This window comes from Pseudophryne corroboree, chromosome 4 (genome assembly GCF_028390025.1).
Source record: "Pseudophryne corroboree isolate aPseCor3 chromosome 4, aPseCor3.hap2, whole genome shotgun sequence".
Lineage (NCBI taxonomy): Eukaryota > Metazoa > Chordata > Amphibia > Anura > Myobatrachidae > Pseudophryne > Pseudophryne corroboree.
Window position 1 is genome coordinate 45,858,981 of NC_086447.1, and position 21,364 is coordinate 45,880,344.

The window sequence follows — 21,364 nt, forward strand, 5'->3', positions numbered from 1 at the left end:
AAAAAAAAAGAGGGGCAAGATGGAATTGTCTTGGGCTCTTCCACCCACCCTTATGTTGTTTAATCAGGACATGCACAGTTTAAAAAAAACCCATCAATTCAGTGACAGGTGGTCCCCTGGAAAAAGCTTGCCAAGTTCTCCGAATCATAGCTAGCTACGAACATAGCACCTCCATATTTTATGACTTTTCACATTATGAGAAGAGGCAAGAGGAAGAGGACAGTGTCAAGAAGGTGAATAAAAAAATAGAGAGGCACACGCAATCAGGAACAACACACAGGCTTTGACCTTCACTCCTCTATTGGTGTGGAACAGAAAGGACTTCAACCAAGCAAATATATAATTATTAATTACCACATTACTGGACAAACTGAAAAACTAGGGGCCAAAGCCTCTAAAACTGTACCCCCTTCTCCATTTTCAGGGACTAAAATAATCTCACATTTAATGCTGGGATGTATATAAACTGGTGTATACCACAGGATCAAGATTGGATATTTGCCCCTCCATGGAGTCTAGAGAGTTATTTTGTGAAAATCTCGTGGGTTTCTTTTTATTTCCATTTTTTATTGCATATTTATTTACATATTTTGTAGCAGATGCCTTATTTTTGTTTTTCACAGTTCCCAGTTACACGCATGTGAGCATACCCGTGTGTCTTGTTTATTTTATTAATTATTATTATTATTATCCTTTATATGGCGCCTCAAGGGATCTGCAGCGCCCAATACACAGTACATAATCAAATGAGCAAACAAGAAAACAGCACATATAGCTCAAGACAATATAGGACAGGTATAGAAAACCAGGGTTTAGGTGCCATCGAAGGCAGTATGGAGTATATGATTGTGTAAGTAAGAAAAGGAAAGGCACATGAGGAAAGAAGTACCTGCTCTTGCGAGCTTACAATCTAAAAGGTGAAGGGCTAACAGACCAGAGTGACACAGAAGGGGTAGACAGTGAGCACAGACAAAAGGGTCATATTTTATTTTTAAATAAAGCAGCCCCTTAGATGTTTTAGCAGCCCCTCCTGAGCCCCCACAGCAGCCACGGATGGGGCAAGTTGAGTTCAGGTGGGTTTGGTAAAGTACTAAGCACGACTGTACAGTACTTTTTTTGTTATTGAGCCCCTGCCCTAGTGGAGCTTACCACTCTACAGTCCATACTCATTTCATACTATAAGTAGGACTGTGGAAGGAAGCAATGCTAACCTCTGTGTCCACAGCATACCTCAGCCTGGAAATCCAGACATCTTCCTGGCTGTAAGCCAACATGAGACTCCTTACTAGGCCTCATTCAGTAACTGTTTGTGTCTTGCAGGAGCTCCTGGCCCATCTAGTGCTGCAGTGAAATGGAAAGCTTATGCAATGCAAGATCACTGAAACTACTGTCAAAGTCAGAAAAATGTCTCAATGCACGTTGCCATATTTGCACCGCACACTGGTCCGCGCTGCGCGTGCGTACGCTCTCCCGTGGAGGCGCATACCCGCAATAGCGTGCACTCGCAGGCGCGGTATGCGTATTTACGGTAGAGTTTATGTAGTCATAGCGTGCGACTCATTCGTTACAAATGTTCACAATTAATGTAGTTTATAGATCATGGTCCCTTTGATAGATTCTGAAAGTTTGGTTAAAATACAATGTCCCAGAGCTGAGGAATCCCTCTTTATATCGTACGAAGGGTCTAACAGGAATCATACAGCAGTGTTTGGTACCCATCGGAAGAGTATTTAATTAGCAATATTCCGGTGTTGGTTTGGAGCGTATTAATCGCTCGTGCGAATAGTTATGGACATAAGAAGTTTATGTCCATTTCTATTATTTACACATACTCAGGTATGCGGCGGGAAACCCAGTTTCCCACCCACCTGAGCTGTTGGAAATCGTCACAGCCCACCTGTATGAATCACCCTATGACCTTTTGTTATGATGCAGGGCCGAATTCCTTCGGCCAATGGACAATGGGATTGTAGGACCAGGAGATTGCATTATGTGTGGGGCGTAAATAGGCAGGCCGACCACATCCAGCTCTCACTCTTCAACGGTTCTCATTGCTGAAAATCGGGTGCTGGATGTCCAGGCGCATGCGATCGTTTACCCTTGTGCGTAAGTTTCTCTCCGTTATCATTGTCTTTCTGTGAGCCAATTTCTCTCATCTCTCTCCGTCTCTCTCTCTCTCTCTCTCTCTTTCCCTTCTCTCTCTCTCTCGTATCTCCCCTAGACTAGTATTGTATTGTATTAGATAGTATTGTTTAGTTCTGTGGTTAGGAAGTCTCTGTTATATTGTAGTGTATCATTTGTACTGTTATCCCCTTTTACAAGTATATTAGATATAATACAGTTAATAGGCTTTGGAACCTAAACCAGTATCTGTGTGTTTTCTATAGTGTTAAGTGTTCACTTGAGCGTCGGTGACGCTCAAGCAGCTTTGTAGTTAGTCAGGTTACACAAGGTTGCACTTACACCCAGTACTCACATTGAGGTATTCTTTGTATTTCTTTGGTATAAGGTTTAAACATTAAGGTATAGCGTTGTGAGCGTCTGCGCCGCTGGTGATCTCCTCGTGGTCTCGAGCGTCCGCTACGCCATAGCGAATCATTACTCTAGTCATAGCCAATAACGTGTCCTGTGATCACTGGGCCGTGAGCGAACGTGACGCTTGAGCGTCTCGCCTACGGCTGAGCGATCGCTACGCCAATAGCGTACCATTACGGTACTTCTTAAGCAAACAGCGTACAGTGTTCTTAGCTTCATAAAGGGTTGTTATACGACAAAGGAATTTAGCATTGTCAATTGGGGACTCGTCCTATCCTTCTCATATCTGCACTAGGTAGATCAGCAGACATTATCCCCCAGCAAAGGGTGGGAGGTTGTCTCCCAGTGCTGACGGGATAAGCGTCTGCTTCGCTTAGATAAAGAGTGCTGAAGGAATCCGGGAACCGGAAGTAAGAACAAAACGCTTGTGTCTTTTAAAACTGTTTATTTCTCTTCTGTCTTGTGTATACACGCACGCATACATATATCTGCATTTTCTGTTTCATTTTCGTATATCACTATTCCTGTTTGCCAAATTTTATAGTTGATAGAAAGTGCTAAAAAGAGATTTGCTGTTATTTCATAGTAGAGGTGATAGTTAAAGTATAGAACAAACACACGGTTTGTCTGAGATACAAGGCAGTCAGTGTGGATTGCGGTAGATGATCAGGGATCATTTACATTGATAAAAATAGAAATTGTGTTACGGTGGATCTTTATATTGCGTACACGTGTCGCTAACAAAGACTAGCGTACGCAATCCAAAGGCAGACGCACGCAGCGTTCATTACGCAACGTAGCGTCCGGTTACGCCCACGTAGCTCAAGCTGTGATAAAGTGAAGTAACGCAAAGGCAATAATTAACGCACAGCGGTAGATAACGCGACGCGGTAAATAACGCAAATCTATTTTTGAAAAAATCTGAAATTTAGTTTAACAGATCCTGCTCCTAATTGGTAACACTTTTGGCCTAAAGACAATTTCTGCGCAGAAATAGATATAGAAACAAAAGTGTACATGTGTTGAGTGAGTGTGTTTTGTATACAAAAGTTTATATAACTTTAAGGTGGAACCAAAAGGAAAGCCGGGTACTCGTCAAGGGACATACGTGTAAGTGACATATACGGTGGCTAGGGAGGCATCCCTGGTTAAATAATATTTGAGCATTAGAGTATAGCGGACCATAAGGTAACAAGACCAGGAGGTCATAAGGTAACAAGACCAGGAGGTCATAAGGTAACAGACCAGGAGGTCATAAGGTAACAGGTAAAATAGACAAAGAGGTCCGCTATAAAAGTCCAGTGGCACAACGCCTGGGGTGTTGGTGCAGAACCCATATAGGCCATACAAGCTCTTGCTGAAGGAATCGCGTCCGGAAACATCGATTCCATTGATCTTTCAGTACATGACAAGTAGTGCTCGTGTACTGAACGATTGGACCGCACGTAATTGTGTGCAGTAGTTAGTAATCTGACCTAATACCATTAGAGTAAAGTGGTCACAAACGCTATTTGTACATTCTGACGTGATTTGTGTAATTTTTTATTTTTGGAAGGGAAGTTCGCTGGTCACTCAGGAACTATCCAACAACCGATACTTGCTGGGGAACGCGCCCCAGTAAATAAAGGTTCACAGGGGCCCTAGGTTGGGTACAGCAGCTCTGGTTACAGTGATTGCAGTACTGGCCAACGTGGGCGAGAAGTAAGTGGGGTACTTGATAAACCACCACCGCCGGCCTGCCCAAGGACATCTTGGTTTGTTTGTAAGGGTTCGCTGAAAACCTTGAGATAAAGATCCAAGGAGGAATAAGCAACGCCTGCAGATTATGGGGGCCATTTGTTCAGGTTGGGGGCGATCAACCTCGGTTCGGGTTGATTCAGAGAACCGACCAGTTGGGTCGGCACGATATGTAATGTGTGAAAAATACGGTAGTCACACAGAGGTTTTATGTGATGAATGGGAGAGAATGACTGTACAAGACAGGGACAAATTCCCAAGAATAGGTAGCTTCAGTCCAGAAGTGTTACAAAATTTAAGGAGGAGGATATGTCTCGTAAAATCAACAAAGAGACGAATTCAACATCATGATTGTTTACAGTTATGGCACCAGGAAGGTGAGATACAGAGAGGTTTGGCTCTGGCGGCAGGATCTGGGGCAGTCAGGAAGTTGATTGCCACAGCTCCTCCTCCACCATACATTGCAGGAGAGAAGTTGATTGCGGAGAGAAACGCACTGGGTTGTAAAACACAAACTCTTAGTAACACTGTAAATGTTAATGATGTTAACCAAATAACTCATGCAAGTATTAACCCGTGCAAGATGTACCCTGTTTTGAACCTTCCTCAGGAGTGTGATCAAGAAGACGATTCAGCAACAATTTCAGCTCTCTCTCTTGCAGCCACCATAGCAGAAACCACAGTAGGCACCGCGACACCCACGAGATTAGTGAAAGCCCCTAGCGGAGGGATAGGTGAGGTCGTGTCAACGGGTAAGTACGGCACCATGCACTACACTGAAACAATTGTACCACAACAAGCAGTAGAATCTACACAGGAAGAGGCTGTTAGAATTGCTCCTGTAAGGGTAATAGCAGTTCCCAATGGAAAAACAGATGTGTCTGGAGCCACTCCCATAAGGAACATTGCCATGTACACTCCATTTTCCCGAATGGAATTAAGAACAATAGTGTCCGAATTTCCTGACCCCAGGAAGGATTTAGTTGCTAGCCAAAAATACATCAGGGATCTAGGTAACACTGTAGAACCCAACAACAAGGATTGGCAGATACTGCTAAGAGCTTGTTTACCTTCCAATGTTGACGCAACTCAATTTTTAGCTGATTGTGCATTGGATAAAGATGTACCGCTTACAGACGTGTACAACAAGGATAATGTAAAAAGGATAAATTTACAGCTAAAAGAGTATTTCCCAGCCGTTGTTAAATGGAATAAAATATTTTCCATTAAGCAAAAGGAGTCCGAAACGGCAATAGAATATTTTCACCGGGCACTATTAGAAATGGCAAAGTACACGGGTATAGAAGACATAAAGACCAACCCAAACCATCGGGAAGTAGCAGTATCTGTACTGATGGATGGTTTAAAGGAAACATTAAAGACTAGGGTTCAGACCACGCAACCATTGCTGGCGAGGTCTGTCAGTGTCCGGCTTGAGAGAGGCTGCTATTGATCACGACAGAAACATCACTAGGCACAGAGAGTCGCAAAGTGATAAGTTGATGTCCGTAAGTATACAGGCGCTGACCACAAGGCAGCCTGCGTATGTACCACCGAATCCTGTGGGTAAGGCAAGTGTAATAACATGTTTTTCTTGTAACAGACCGGGACACTATGCACGAGAATGTAGAACAAAGAATGTACAAAGATCTTTTCAACCCCTAGACAACAACACAACACACGACATTGGGAGCAGGGTCCACAGAGGCGGAGTTTTGAGCCACATACAGGGGAAACAAAAAGATATCCCCCGAACAGAGATTGGCATGCCTCTGGTAGTTCCCAGCTAACTCCCCCACAAGTAGTTGCTGCCAATGGGATTCAGGGAGGTCAGCATACCCAATAGGGGTATGGCCATACCTGTAATCTGCAGCCAGTTAAGTTGATTGCCAGTCTTGGAAGCGAACCAGAGATTGCAATCAATGTGGCTGGTAAAACTTTAAACTTTCTTGTAGACACAGGGGCGGCCAAGTCAGTGATAAATTCGACAGTGGGCATGAGAACCACTGGTAGGACAATTCCAGCCATGGGAGTAACAGGAGTAGTCCAGCACTACCCTGTTAGCAAACCAGCCGAGATTACAATAGGGCCTTTGCATACCAAGCATTCCTTTTTGCTGGCTGCATCTGCACCAACTAATCTCCTGGGAAGAGACTTACTATGTAAAATGGGTTGCGTCATTTATTGTACTCCTGAAGGTGTATTCTTGGACATTCCTGAGAATCACGCTCAGGAAGTACGAGACATGCTAGACTCCCCATCAAAATTAATGTCACATTCCATTATGACAAATAGGAATCCATCCCAAGTAGAAGAGATGACATCTCAGATACCAGAGTCGCTTTGGACAAAAGATGGACAGGACACTGGATTAATGGCAAACGTAGCTCCAGTAGTTGTGCAAGTAAAAGATGGTAGGATAGCTCCAAAAATCCCACAGTATCCTCTGAAGCCAGAGGTGGAGCTAGGAGTTTTTCCCGTAATAGAGCGCTTGCTACAACAGGGCATTCTAGTAAGAACGTCCAGCACCGCAAATAGTCCCATCTTCCCTGTTAAAAAGAGTGGGGGGAGGGGTTACAGGCTAGTGCAGGATCTAAGGGGGATTAACAAAATAGTTGAGAGTCAGTTCCCCGTAGTGCCTAATCCAGCTGTCATCCTAATGCAAATTCCTCCCACTGCCAAATTTTTCACTGTTATTGACCTCTGCTCCGCTTTCTTTTCGGTACCTCTGCACCCTGACAGCCAATATTTGTTTGCATTCACATACAGAGGAGTCCAATACACGTGGACTCGGTTACCCCAAGGTTTCATAGACAGTCCAAGTATATTTTCTCAGGCTTTGCATGATTGTTTACAGTCTTTCCAACCGGAGAGTGGATCAGTGTTGATACAGTACGTGGATGATCTACTACTGTGTTCTGATTCATTGGAGGCATCCCTGAAGGATACGAAACAGCTCCTGTTTCATCTTTCAGACACAGGTCACAAGGTTTCCAAAGACAAGTTGCAATTATGCCAAGCTAAGGTAAAATATTTGGGACACTGTCTAACACAAGGACTGAGACACCTGACCGCTGATAGAATCCAAGCCATTAGAGACATGACACTGCCACAAACCCTGCAACATTTCTCCCAGGTGTGCCTGGTCAGACACAAAGGGTGGAAGGTGAGAGTGATGGGGAAGGAGGATTTAATGCAAAGGAAGATACACATGATTGTATGGAATATTTGACCCAAAATTTTACCGCAAGGCCTGACATCAGTGACAATCCACTGGAAGATGCAGAACTCACGTTCTACACGGACGGTAGTTGTCACAGACAGTCAGACTCGGGAGACTTGTGTACTGGATACGCAGTCGTAGATGACCAAGACACCATAGAAGCGGAACCGCTAGGCCCACCTCACTCAGCCCAGGTTGCTGAACTGGTCGCCCTAACCAGAGCATGTGAATTGGCTAAGGGTAAGTCTGCCAATATCTACACCGATTCTAGATACGCGTTCGGGGTAGTACATGATTTCGGAGCGCTATGGCGTCTCAGAAATTTCATGACGGCAGCTGGTACACCGATAGCGCATGCAGCTCACATAAAAAGGCTTCTAACAGCGATACAGGAACCCGACAGAGTGGCTGTTATCAAATGTAAAGCACATACATATAGCCAAGACCCAGTATCCCTTGGTAACAGCCGAGCAGACGAAGCCGCAAAGCTTGCAGCTGCTACCCCCACACGGACAAACACCACACAGTTGATGGTATTTAATACCATCAACACACAGAAGTTGTGTGAGATGCAGAATTTGTGTTCCACACAGGAAAGAGCAGTCTGGAAGGCAAAGGGATATGGCCAGGAGTCCTCAGGGCTCTGGACGGATGGACATGGTAAACCAGTGGCCCCCAGGGCATACCTTCCATGTCTGGCTGAAGCAGCTCACGGGCTGACTCATCTAGGCAAGGAGGGGATGTGCAAATTGGTAAGAGCATACTGGTGCGCCCCAGGATTCTCCTCTCATGCGGGTAAAAGAGCAATGTCATGCCTTACCTGTCTGAGAAAGAATATTGGAAAAGCAATACCTACAGAACCATCCCATATCCCACCTGCCGGCGGCCCTTTCCAGGTAATACAAATTGACTTCATTCAATTACCCCATGTAGAAATTTGAAATATGTACTTGTCTGTATAGATGTTTTCTCGAATTGGGTCGAAGCTTTTCCAGCAGCTACAAATACCGCTATGTTTACAGCTAAGAAAATTGTGCAGGAATTTGTATGTAGATATGGTATCCCTAGAATCATTGAAAGTGATAGGGGTACCCATTTTACAGGTGATGTCTTTCAAGGAATGTGTAAGTTGATGGGAATTGATAGTAAGCTGCACACTCCGTACCGTCCACAGGCGAGTGCGAAGGTCGAAAGAGTAAACAGCACTATTAAAAATAAATTGAGTAAAGTAATGGCAGAGACAGGATTGACGTGGCCAGAAGCTTTACCCATTGTTTTGTATAGCATCAGAACCACTCCCAGGTCCCCTCTTAACCTGTCCCCTTTTGAAATTCTGTTTGGTCGACAACCGCATGTCATGATTAACCCTCAGGATGATTTGAAATGTAACAATGAAGTAACTGTAAAATACTTGATTAACATGAGTAAACAGTTGAGGAATCAAAATGATAATCTGAAGTTGGTGATTCCTGATTTACCAGATAGTAATTGTCATGACATTGAACCTGGGGATTATGTAATGATACGAAATTTTCTACGCTCAGGTTGTCTTATTGATAGATGGGAAGGACCATACCAGGTCTTATTGACTAGCACCACAGCATTGAAGGTTGCTGAGAGAGAGAGACTTGGGTCCATTCATCCCACTGCAAAAAGGTTGCCGATCCAGAGAAGTCCCGTGATAAGGAACAGACGGTAGAGGTTGTATCACTGGAGTGTCTGTTCCAGGAGGACTGAGGCGGCACCTGAGCCTTGAAGACCGAAAGCAGTTGTCGACTCCCTTCTCCCTTTTATTGTTTTTCTCCACTTCCCAGCCCCTCTCCCTTAAGATTTCTTTTTCCCCCTTCTCATTCTTCTCTATTTTTTTCCTCAAAGATGGACTTGCCCCAAGAGACTGTGATCCGGATTTTGATGTTAATCATGATGTTGACCAGAGCAGTCTGTTCCGGCGAGAGTACCATAGAGGTCGAGAGAGGTTCTGGAATGGGTTCCGATTATGATGATGGAGGCGTAGTTTTCCAAGATCAACCAAACCAACAAGCAAAGGCGAGTATCAGAAAACGATCCGATAGAAGAAATTGTGATGGATTGTTAGCTGAAGAAAATTGTATCTGTAGGCTCTGTGATAATCTGGTTGAAGATGGATGCATAAAGAAATGCCAATCTAGTTTTAATATCCATATGGACCGGCATCCATTGAGTGACTATCACTCTCTAGTGGGTAACGTGTTAAACCAAACAGATTGTTGGGTATGCTCTCAAGTACCTCAGGGTCACAGTAAATCAGGGCTAGTACCATTTCCTTTAACGTTAGGGGAGGTACTTGAGCTAAGTGGTGGGAGACCGGTGGACCGGAGGTTTAACATCTCCAGCCCTCCTAGTTTGAAGCTCCACCAATACCATGTGGATAGGTCCCTCTTATGTTTTAACATCTCCAATCCCAGAAAACCGGGAAATTGGGAAGTGTCATGGAGCAACCTTACCATGACCTTTTCACACAGAGCAGATAGAATGCCTACAGATACAGAGCTCGTACGCCACATAGCCAGTAGAGGAAAATCTTTCCGGTATCGATATACCTTAGGAAATAGGATTACTAGAGTTGGTGAGGTATCACCAGGATACTGTGCACATATCGTACAAACCGATACGTGCATTAGGCAGATGGAAGAATTAGGGTCAGGAGATTTCACCTGGAAGGTTTGTAACATGGTCATGTCCTTCTCCGTCCCTTATGTTCTCCCCGATGATGCATATTTCATATGCGGGAGAAAGGCGTACAAGTGGCTTGCCCCAAACTCTGAAGGATTGTGTTATATTGGAAAAGTATTGCCTGAAGTGATGACTGTTACACATGACAAAATGAAGGACATACACCGTGGTGCCCAAGCTCCTTATACTCACACTCATTACGAGCACCGAGTTAAAAGACAACTGTCAGAAAGGTTAGAGCATCCGGCCTCTGATCTTATCCATGAATCCACCGGGATTCAGGTTCTGGTAGCGTTAGATTTCACTCGCACCGCTCGAGGTGTGATGAATTATAGATACATTTCCGCACTCGCCAATTTGTTAGATAATATCACTGAAATGTATGATGACACGTTTAGATACACTGGAAGAGAACTTCAAGCTTACAAAACAGAACTAGTTCAGCATAGGATGGTTCTTAATTATCTTACAGCAGTAACAGGCGGATATTGTGTTACATTGGCAACACAGTACGGCATAAAGTGTTGCACGTATATCACAAATAGCACCGAGGATCCGGTAGAGGTCATAGACCAAAAGATGGACGATATTCTCCAATTGAAGTGGGAATTTCGTCGAAAACACAATCTCACCCTTGCTGCTGTAGGTAATGAGCTGACTGGTTGGGTGTCATGGTTGAACCCGCGAAATTGGTTCTCCGGTTTGGGAGAATGGGCTCAAGGAGTCATAATGGATGTTGGAAAGTTTCTACTATGTATCTTGGGTGTCGTTATATCGATTGGATTGATATTTAGATGCGGGCAGGCTTTAATGAGGTGCAAACAAAGTACAAAAGTGATGAGCTTGAGGAGTGAGGAAACCGTAATTAACCTGGATTTGATTTATGACCCAATGATAGAAACCAGGATGTGATGAAAATGCGATTATACGGTCCGTTTCTTTCACCTGTTTTTCTGCTTTTTCTCCAAGATACAAAGACCCCCTTGGACGAGGAAGCTGACGAGACGAGATGTATACAGACAACGGATTGACCAAAGAAGAAGATTTGACAACTTTAAATATGGACACTTGATGAACTTTGCCATGGATCCCCAGTTTCCCTAGTACTTTTAAACTCACGCTAGCCCAACATTTTTTGTAAATCTGATGGCTCAGACAAAGCTATTTGCTCATGCCCAAGGAGCAATACAGTGCAAAGAAGACGACTCTCAGCAGATACCGAACACAACTTCGACGACAGATGTACATTTCCCTGACATAGAATATCATTGCATTTTCCATAAGTGTTCTTTATCTTCATCTCTACAACCCTCAGGTAATGACACACATAGACGATAGGGAATACAGGCACAGATATCAGCAACCACATACCTCCCCCATTCATGTATCATCAACTAAAATGTGCTCCCCATTTTGTTCAAAATCCGAAAAGAGCTCGGTAAAGTTTGACAGCCCATCCACAGACCTGTACCACAGGATAAGAAGGAATTCAAATGTATACTTCGCAATACCTCGAAGCTTGATTTACAACACGTACGGCACGATGATACATGACCCCCCAAACATGGATTCATACACACATGCTTCTGCTATCTCACTAGGTCATACCCTCTTCACACCTTCTCCTCTCTCCTCCCTTACCCAACCATGGAAATCAATTAACCCCTGACTTGCATTTTTCTCCTTAAATGTTTTGTGGCAGTTATTATTGACTGCCAAAGGGTGGACTGTCAAAGTCAGAAAAATGTCTCAATGCACGTTGCCATATTTGCACCGCACACTGGTCCGCGCTGCGCGTGCGTACGCTCTCCCGTGGAGGCGCATACCCGCAATAGCGTGCACTCGCAGGCGCGGTATGCGTATTTACGGTAGAGTTTATGTAGTCATAGCGTGCGACTCATTCGTTACAAATGTTCACAATTAATGTAGTTTATAGATCATGGTCCCTTTGATAGATTCTGAAAGTTTGGTTAAAATACAATGTCCCAGAGCTGAGGAATCCCTCTTTATATCGTACGAAGGGTCTAACAGGAATCATACAGCAGTGTTTGGTACCCATCGGAAGAGTATTTAATTAGCAATATTCCGGTGTTGGTTTGGAGCGTATTAATCGCTCGTGCGAATAGTTATGGACATAAGAAGTTTATGTCCATTTCTATTATTTACACATACTCAGGTATGCGGCGGGAAACCCAGTTTCCCACCCACCTGAGCTGTTGGAAATCGTCACAGCCCACCTGTATGAATCACCCTATGACCTTTTGTTATGATGCAGGGCCGAATTCCTTCGGCCAATGGACAATGGGATTGTAGGACCAGGAGATTGCATTATGTGTGGGGCATAAATAGGCAGGCCGACCACATCCAGCTCTCACTCTTCAACGGTTCTCATTGCTGAAAATCGGGTGCTGGATGTCCAGGCGCATGCGATCGTTTACCCTTGTGCGTAAGTTTCTCTCCGTTATCATTGTCTTTCTGTGAGCCAATTTCTCTCATCTCTCTCCGTCTCTCTCTCTCTCTCTCTCTTTCCCTTCTCTCTCTCTCTCGTATCTCCCCTAGACTAGTATTGTATTGTATTAGATAGTATTGTTTAGTTCTGTGGTTAGGAAGTCTCTGTTATATTGTAGTGTATCATTTGTACTGTTATCCCCTTTTACAAGTATATTAGATATAATACAGTTAATAGGCTTTGGAACCTAAACCAGTATCTGTGTGTTTTCTATAGTGTTAAGTGTTCACTTGAGCGTCGGTGACGCTCAAGCAGCTTTGTAGTTAGTCAGGTTACACAAGGTTGCACTTACACCCTGTACTCACATTGAGGTATTCTTTGTATTTCTTTGGTATAAGGTTTAAACATTAAGGTATAGCGTTGTGAGCGTCTGCGCCGCTGGTGATCTCCTCGTGGTCTCGAGCGTCCGCTACGCCATAGCGAATCATTACTCTAGTCATAGCCAATAACGTGTCCTGTGATCACTGGGCCGTGAGCGAACGTGACGCTTGAGCGTCTCGCCTACGGCTGAGCGATCGCTACGCCAATAGCGTACCATTACGGTACTTCTTAAGCAAACAGCGTACAGTGTTCTTAGCTTCATAAAGGGTTGTTATACGACAAAGGAATTTAGCATTGTCACTCTGTTCTTCTAACACCGCAAGGTCTTGCAATAACGCTACGCCGCCCTTAAGAAAAGAAGATCCCTGTACAACAAATGCGCATCTTCTAAAGTAATAATCCCAAAATGTGGAACATCAATAATAAATCAAAATTAAGGTTGACTAATTGGAGCCATTCATTTGAGTGAGTCCGTAACATGAAATAATTGAGAAGAGCCTCTCTCTAATGCTCCGGCAGAAAATACAGTATCACTATTACCTCTCCGGCAGTTGCGCTGGATTATGATTCAGTCTCTTCTGAGTCACACTGACTTTGGCCACAAATGTGGTCTCTCCCCACTTATTTTAAAACACTTTGGCAATTTCCATTTCCACCTTTGCGGCTAGTTTTCACAAATCTGTTTGTGATGTTGAAGCTTGTTTCATATCTGCACTAGGCTTTCATTTAAACCTAGGATCAAGTACAGCAGCACCCCTGGAATTATACGGCAGCACCCCATGACTTATACAGCATAGGCAGCACCTCTGGAGAATTACACAGCACAGAAGACAGGCAACAGCACCCCTGAACTTAAACGGCAGTGGGGCAGTACCCCTGGACTGATAGGGCAGAGGGGCAGCACCGCATATTGGGCAGCACCTCTGGAATTATGTGGTAAAGAAAAGACGTGCAAGATGGAATTGTCCTTGGGCCCTCCCACCCACCCTAATGTTGTATAAACAGGACATGCACAATGAAATTATTGGTTTGTTTGGGCCCCCACCAAAAAATAAGCAATTAATCTCTTCTTGCACAAACTGGCTCTACAGTGGAAAGATGTCATCCTCATCCTCAGATCCCCCGCCTTCAGTGTGTACATCCTCATCCTCACAGAGAAACACTATTCAAACAAACTGCATCATTTAGGTGTCAGTGGACTGTTTACACTATTACCCAAAGTTTCTGAACTTGACAATGACTTATGATGAATGCGCTGCAGGTGACGTATAAGGGAGGATGTTCCTAGGTGGTTAACGTCCTTTACCCTACTTATTATGGACTGACAAAGGCAACAGATGGCTTGACACCTGTTGTCCGGATTTGTGGAGAAATAATTCCACACCAAAGAGGTTTTTTTTTTGGTATTTTGCCCAGGCATGACAATGTGCGTTTTCATCCCATGGCCAACAACTGTCTCCACTGGTGCCTTATTCAAACAAAACACATCACCATCAGAATCCTCATTGTCAACTTCCTCTGCAGCGCCAGCTACACCAATATCTTCTTCATCCTTATGTACTTCTACAGTGACACTGACATTCTCAATATCAGCAACTGGACTGGTGGTGCTTCTCCCAGTACTTGCAGGGGGGCGTGCAAAAGGTGGTAGGAGCCTCCTCTTCCCATACAGTTGTGAAGGTCAGACCTACAGCACCCCTCTATTTTTACACCCCTGTAATTTTACAGCATACAAGACAAGGCCAGTGTACATTTATTATCACTGCACCCTAGAATTATTACAGCATACAAGACAGGGTCAGTGTACATTGATTTTCACTGCACCCCTGAATTTTTACAGCATACAAGACAGGGCCAGTGTACATTGATTTTGATTACACCATAGAATTATTACAGCACACAAGACAGGGCCAGTGTACATTTATTTTACTTCACCCTAAAATTATTACAGCATACAAGACAGGGCCAGTGTACATTTATTTTTACTGCACCCCTGAATTTTTACAGCATACAAGACAGGGCCAGTGTACATTGATTTTCATTGCACCCTAGAATTATTACAGCATACAAGACAGGGCCAGTGTACATTTATTTTACTTCACCCTAAAATTATTACAGCATACAAGACGGGCCAGTATACATTTATTTTACTGCACCCCTGAATTTTTACAACATACATGGCCAGTGTAATGTTATTTTAACAGCATCACCCCTATATTTGACAGCATACAGGAGCAGTGTACTTTTAATTTTTAACTGCACCCCTGAATCTTTATAGCATACAGGGCAAGTGTAATGTTATTTGCACAGAAGCACCCCTATATTTTACAACATACAGGAGCAGTATGCTTTAAATTTGTAACAACTGCACCCCTTAATTTTTACAACATACAGGGCCAGTAGCACCCCTATATTTTACAGCATACAGGAGCAGTGTGCTTTTAATTTTTAACAACTGCACCTCTGAATTTTCACAGCATACAGGGCCAGTGTAATGTTATTTTAACAGCAGCACCCCAATATTTTACAGCATACAGGGGGGGCTACAGCCGTGCAGCCCATAGGTAAAGGCTCATAGGTAAGATCCAGCACACACCATACTTGCCTACTTTTGAAAAAGCATTTCAGGAAGATTGTGAAAGTAACAACTAAAAGCGCGGGCGCGTACCGCTACATCTGAGAGGCGTGTCATGATAATGACTTACATCCAAATGTAAATGAGCCCCAAACTTAGTAATATCTATTTGTTGTAGAAAAGACACTGATACTTTGCAGGATGTGTTTGTGTATTGTATTTTACAAGAGGTTCTATATACTGTAAGTGACCACAAGAAACCTTATTTAAAATGCATGTAGCCATAGGGATCATTGTGCCTTATAACCAATGCAGAGAAATGGCACTGATGATTCCATTTGAATGTATTTATCTCTGATTTCTTTTTAAGAATGTAACAGCTGCATAATGGGGGTAAGGTGTAATCAGGGATATTTCTGGTCTATTCAGGGAGACAGGGAGATTGCTGCTGTTTCAGGGAGTCTCCTGCAGAATGAGGGAGGGCAGGCAACTATGACACACACACCTGGGGAAGATTAATAGAAGAATCACTGTCCTCATTGCTGTGAGTTAGCAATGCTGATCACTGTGCCACAATGCAGTCACAATGTACCCCTACGATTGCCACTATCTTGATTCATAAATCCACATCCTCCCCATAAAAGTATGCATTTGCTGGCTTGCACTGAGGAGCTATGTGACACCTTATACATTACTGACACAAGATGTCATGTTACACAGGGGTGTATCTAGGGTCCGGGCGCCCCTGGCAAACTAAGGGACTGGCGCCCCCCATATTTGAAAAAAGGAAAGTGCATGTGCAAAAAGGGACATAATCTTATGGGAAAGGGGCACGACCATACAATAGTTCCCCCAATTCAAATGACGCTACACAGTAGTAACCCTTATACACATCATGCCCACACAGTAGCAGTTCCCTTTACACATTATGCCCACACAGTAATTCTTACAACACTGAGGAGACATCAGCAGTGCCTGGCTGAGGGGGCAATGCCACCCAAGGCCAGGTAGTATAATCAAATAGTAGTGCAAAGAAGTGCAGTACAGCGCACTACTCAGTGGTGCAAGTAGAAAAAAAATCTTAGTGGTACTGTGTGCACGCGCCGAAAAAATGTGTGTGGCCCCATGCCACATGGGGCGTGGCCACTGAAAATGGGGCGTGATACACATATGAACCCAATAGTGCAGTGCCAGATACACATATGCCCCCAATAGTGCCAGATACACACATGCCCCACAGTGCCAGATATGCCCCCCACAGTGCCAGATATGCCCCCACAGTGCTCGATATGCCCCCACATTGCCAGATATGCCCCCACATTGCCAGATACACATGCTCCCACGGTGCCAGATATGCCCCCACAGTGCTAGATATGCCCCCACGGTCCCAGATACACATATGCACCCACAGTGCCAGATAAGCCCCCACAGTCATATAGTCATAGTCCCCATCCCCCTCCCAGCACATAGCCATAGTCCCCTCCCAGTAAATAGCCATAGCGCCCACCTCCCCAAGCAATAGCCGTAATCTCCACCTCTCCCAACAGTCATACAGTAGTCCCCACCCCCCTCCCATCACATAACAATAGTTCCCTGCCAGCATAGATAGCCATAGTCCCCCTCCCTGCACATAGCTCCTCACCTCCCCAAGCACATAGCCATAGTCTGCATCCCCCTCCCAGCACATAGCTGTAGTTCGCCCTTAGCACATAGTAGTAGTCTCCCCCACTCCCAGCACATACATAGCCTCCCCACACAGCACATATCCCTAGTCCCTACCACACAACATCCCAGCAGATAAGCCGTAGTGTCTGGCAATACCTGCTGTGCCGAGCTGCCTAGGATGGAGGGCGGAGGATCGCTCAACAGGCAGGAGCTGGCGCCGGTGTCCGGCACCGCACCAAAGTACGTGAAGAAACTGAAAATAAACTACAGCTCCCAGCAGCCCTTGCTTCTGGGAGCTCCCAACAGGAAGGGTTGCTGGGAGTTGTAGTTTATTTTCAGTTTCTTCCCCGTAGTGCATTGCGGTGCCGGACACCGACGCCAGCTCCTGCCTGCTGAGCGATGCTCCGCCCTCCATCCCAGGCAGCTCGGCACAGCAGGTATTGCCAGACACTACGGCTTAAGGGATTCCACCCATTGGCCGAGGGTGACACCGTCGGGCGGCGCCCCCTGCTCGGCTGGCGCCCCTGGCGAGTGCCATCCTGGCCAATGGGTAGATACGCCCCTGATGTTACATTACAAAATAAAATTTGCGTCGCACTTCTACATGTTTGTAAATAACCTAAATTGACTTTAACTTGCTCTGTAGATGTTACAATGTCAGATATGCTTTTACTACGGATGCAAATCAGGGAATGTAGCGTCTCAGTTTACATGTCTCTATGCTGAGTAAAACCACAGCCTCAAAGCCTGGATCACAGTCTCACCACAATATGCCATATTTGTAACACAATAAGAAAACATGGCAATCTCATTTGCAAACACTCTAGTCATAGTTATCCTCCAACGATTGTAATACCTGGACACAGAAGTGTCTCCTCTTTAAGTATACTCCCTGATTCATCTGCAATTGATTTATTTCCAATATATATATATATATATATATATATATATATATATACAGAATAATTCTATATAGGCCATATAATGTTATAAGATGTTAAAAACACATAACAGTATTGAGGTGATATACAGATGGAGCCTCGCTCATCTAGCCTTCTCTGCTGCACCTAGGCTTATTAGCATAACCCCTTCATCTATTGATCTCAGCTGCAATACAATACAGAGAGAACAATACAGCAGGGGACTAAGTCATTACAGCAAGGTATTAAATCTGACTGTCCTGGCTCACCTAATCCTATTAAAGGGATAGATGAGGGTTCTATCGCCAGAAGGATGTTCGTGCGGCCTCCACCTCTCCTATTTCCAGGCATCTATTCTATCATCTTGTATCTAAGGGTTGCAAGAGGGTGACCAAACTGTCTAAAATGTCTCACTACAGGTTGTTCATTTGAACTACCCCCATGAGATGATCTGATCTCACTTTCATAGAGTTCCATACGTTCCTTAAACATGCCAGTGGTCTTAGAATAAGCCACAAGGGCCTCTAATGAACTAAACCACAAATCTCGTTGTACAGGTAAGCGTATAATTACTATAATTTTTTGTTACAGACTGCGGGTGGGAGAAGATGGCGGTGCCGGCTGCACTGTTGCTGCGGTCCCAGGCACCCCCCCCCACCCATTGTAGCACTTCCGTCACTGGGACAGAAGAACAGGGAGAAGCCGTGATCGCCAAAGACCCGGTTGCCGGATCGCAAAGAGGAGAAGGAAAGTATTAATGAATAGCTATATGAAAGTAAAAAAGAATAATAATCACAATATAGGAATGCTGTTGTTACGAATCTGACCTATTTATCCATGTGCTAAGTGTTCCTTGTGTCTTACTTCTTGTCCTGCAGTGTTTTCAGTCTTGCTTAAGATCCATGCAGACTTCAGCTTCCAAGCTACATCATGTGTTTGTATTCCCAGCTGATTGTGCGCCTGAGGATTCTCTGCTGTGGATCTTGCAGACTCCTGATTATAGCAGACTTGGGGCCTGATTCAGGTTGGATTGCAAATTCTGCTACAGTAAGTCATACCTCCCAACTGTCCCGATTTTCGCGGGACAGTCCCGTTTTTTGGGGACTGTCCCGCTGTCCCACCCGCGGGCCGCAGTGTCCCGCGGTGGGGGGGTCAGTTGGGAGGCTCTGTCAATCGCTGCTCTGCTTAGCAGAGCAGCGGTGAATAGACGCTGTGCGCATGCGCACAGCGTCTATTCAGTGGAGTCAGAGGGAGAGGGAGCATGCCAGCGGCTCACAGAGCGCTGGGCATGCCCCCTCAGTGACGAAAACGGGGGCGTGGCTCGCGGTCGCGGCCCTCCCGCGAAGCCACGCCCCCTTTTCATAGGTCACGTCCCTTTTCCGGGAGCGCGCGGCTTCGCCGCGCAAGTGTCCCGCTCCACAGAACACTAAAGTTGGGAGGTATGAGTAAGTAGCAGAATTGCAATCCATGTGATCGCATTCTGGGGGCCGCCCATCGCAGGGCAAGGTCGCCCAGTATATTGACCGCCGCTCCCCCCCCCTCGATCAAGCAGAAAACATTGCAATTTCTGCTTGATTGTAGAAATGAGGGTTGCCTCCTGCTCGCGCAGCTTGGCTGCGCCCGCATGAGGCCCGCCGCCATCTTTCTGATCACGGCGGCTGTGCTTGACATCACACAGCCGCCGTGATCACGCCCCTATTCACGCCTCTGCAACGCTCCATCTCCGCCTAGGAAATGGAGTGTTGATGCCACACCACTGCCTGATTGACAGACAGAGGCATTTGCATTTTCTGCGGGCACCCGCAGAAAATGTGGGTCCATGCACAGGACAGGCGTTGCACATTCGCCGGCATCCTTTCGTAATTTTTGCAGTTCGATCGCTTATTGGCCCTCATTCCGAGTTGTTCGCTCGCTGCTAATTTTAGCAGAATTGCTAATAGGCTAAAATCCGGCAGTTCTGCGCATGCGTATGCATCTCAGGGCGCACGCGCTAAGCAAATTTACACAAAACTATGCTATTTTACTCACAGGCGAACAAAGCTTTTCAATCGCTCTGCTGATTGACAGAAAGTGGGAGTTTCTGGGCGGAAACTGGCCGTTTTCAGGGAGTGTGCTAAAAAACGCAGGCGGGCCAGGTAAAAACGCAGGAGTATCTGGAGAAACGGAGGAGTGGCTGGTCAGACGCTGGGCGTGTTTGTGACGTCAAACCAGGAACTAAACGGACTGAGGTGATCGCAATCTAGGAGTAGGTCTGGAGCTACTCAGAAACTGCAAGGAAATTGCTTTCGTTAGCAATTCTGCTAATATTAGCAGAATTGCTAATCTTTCGTTAGCAATTGCTAATCTTTCGTTAGCAATTCTGCTATGCTAAAATACACTCCCAGAGGGCGGCGGCTTTGTGGCCCTCATTCCGAGTTGTTCGCTCAGTAATTTTCTTCGCATCGCAGCGAGTTTCCGCTAATTGCGCATGCGCAATGTTCGCACTGCGACTGCGCCAAGTAAATTTGCTAAGAAGTTTGGTATTTTACTCACGGCATTACAAGGTTTTTTCTTCATTCTGGTGATCGGAGTGTGATTGACAGGAAGTGGGTGTTTCTGGGCAGAAACTGGCCGTTTTATGGGAGTGTGTGAAAAAACGCTACCGTTTCTGGGAAAAATGCGGGAGTGGCTGTAGAAACGGGGGAGTGTCTGGGCGAACGCTGGGTGTGTTTGTGACGTCAAACCAGGAACGACAAGCACTGAACTGATCGCACTGGAAGAGTAAGGGGCCCTACACACTCGGCGATGCGCCGCCGAGGTGCCCGACGGCCGATACGGCCGACGAGCAACCCGGCGGCGGGGGGGGCAGTGACGGGGGGAGTGAAGTTTCTTCACTCCCCCCGTCACCCGGCTGCATTGAAGTGCAGGCAAATATGGACGAGATCGTCCATATTGGCCTGCATGCACAGCCGACGGGAGACCAGCGATGAACGAGCGCGGGGACGCGCATCGTTCATCGCTTAAGTCTCCACACTGAAAGATATGAACGAGTTCTCGTTCATTTATGAACGAGATCGTTCATATCTTTAAGAATATCGCCAAGTGTGTAGGGCCTATAAGTCTCGAGCTACTCAGAAACTGCACAGAAAAATCTTTTCGCAATATTGCGAATACTTAGGCCCTCATTC

The 21,364-nt window shown here is 45.3% G+C and overlaps 1 protein-coding gene across 2 annotated transcripts in view; it reads right to left on the reverse strand.

The window, feature by feature from the left end:
• The window catches only part of CCDC25 (coiled-coil domain containing 25), a 155,047-nt gene extending 135,963 nt beyond the window's left edge, over positions 1-19,084 (reverse strand). The window contains exon 1 of one of the 2 annotated variants that reach the window (XM_063915020.1): positions 19,062-19,084. The gene's annotated coding sequence lies outside the window, so the exon portion shown is untranslated. The other variant, XM_063915019.1, reaches the window with a different exon arrangement.
• Between the last annotated feature and the right edge of the window lie 2,280 nt (positions 19,085-21,364).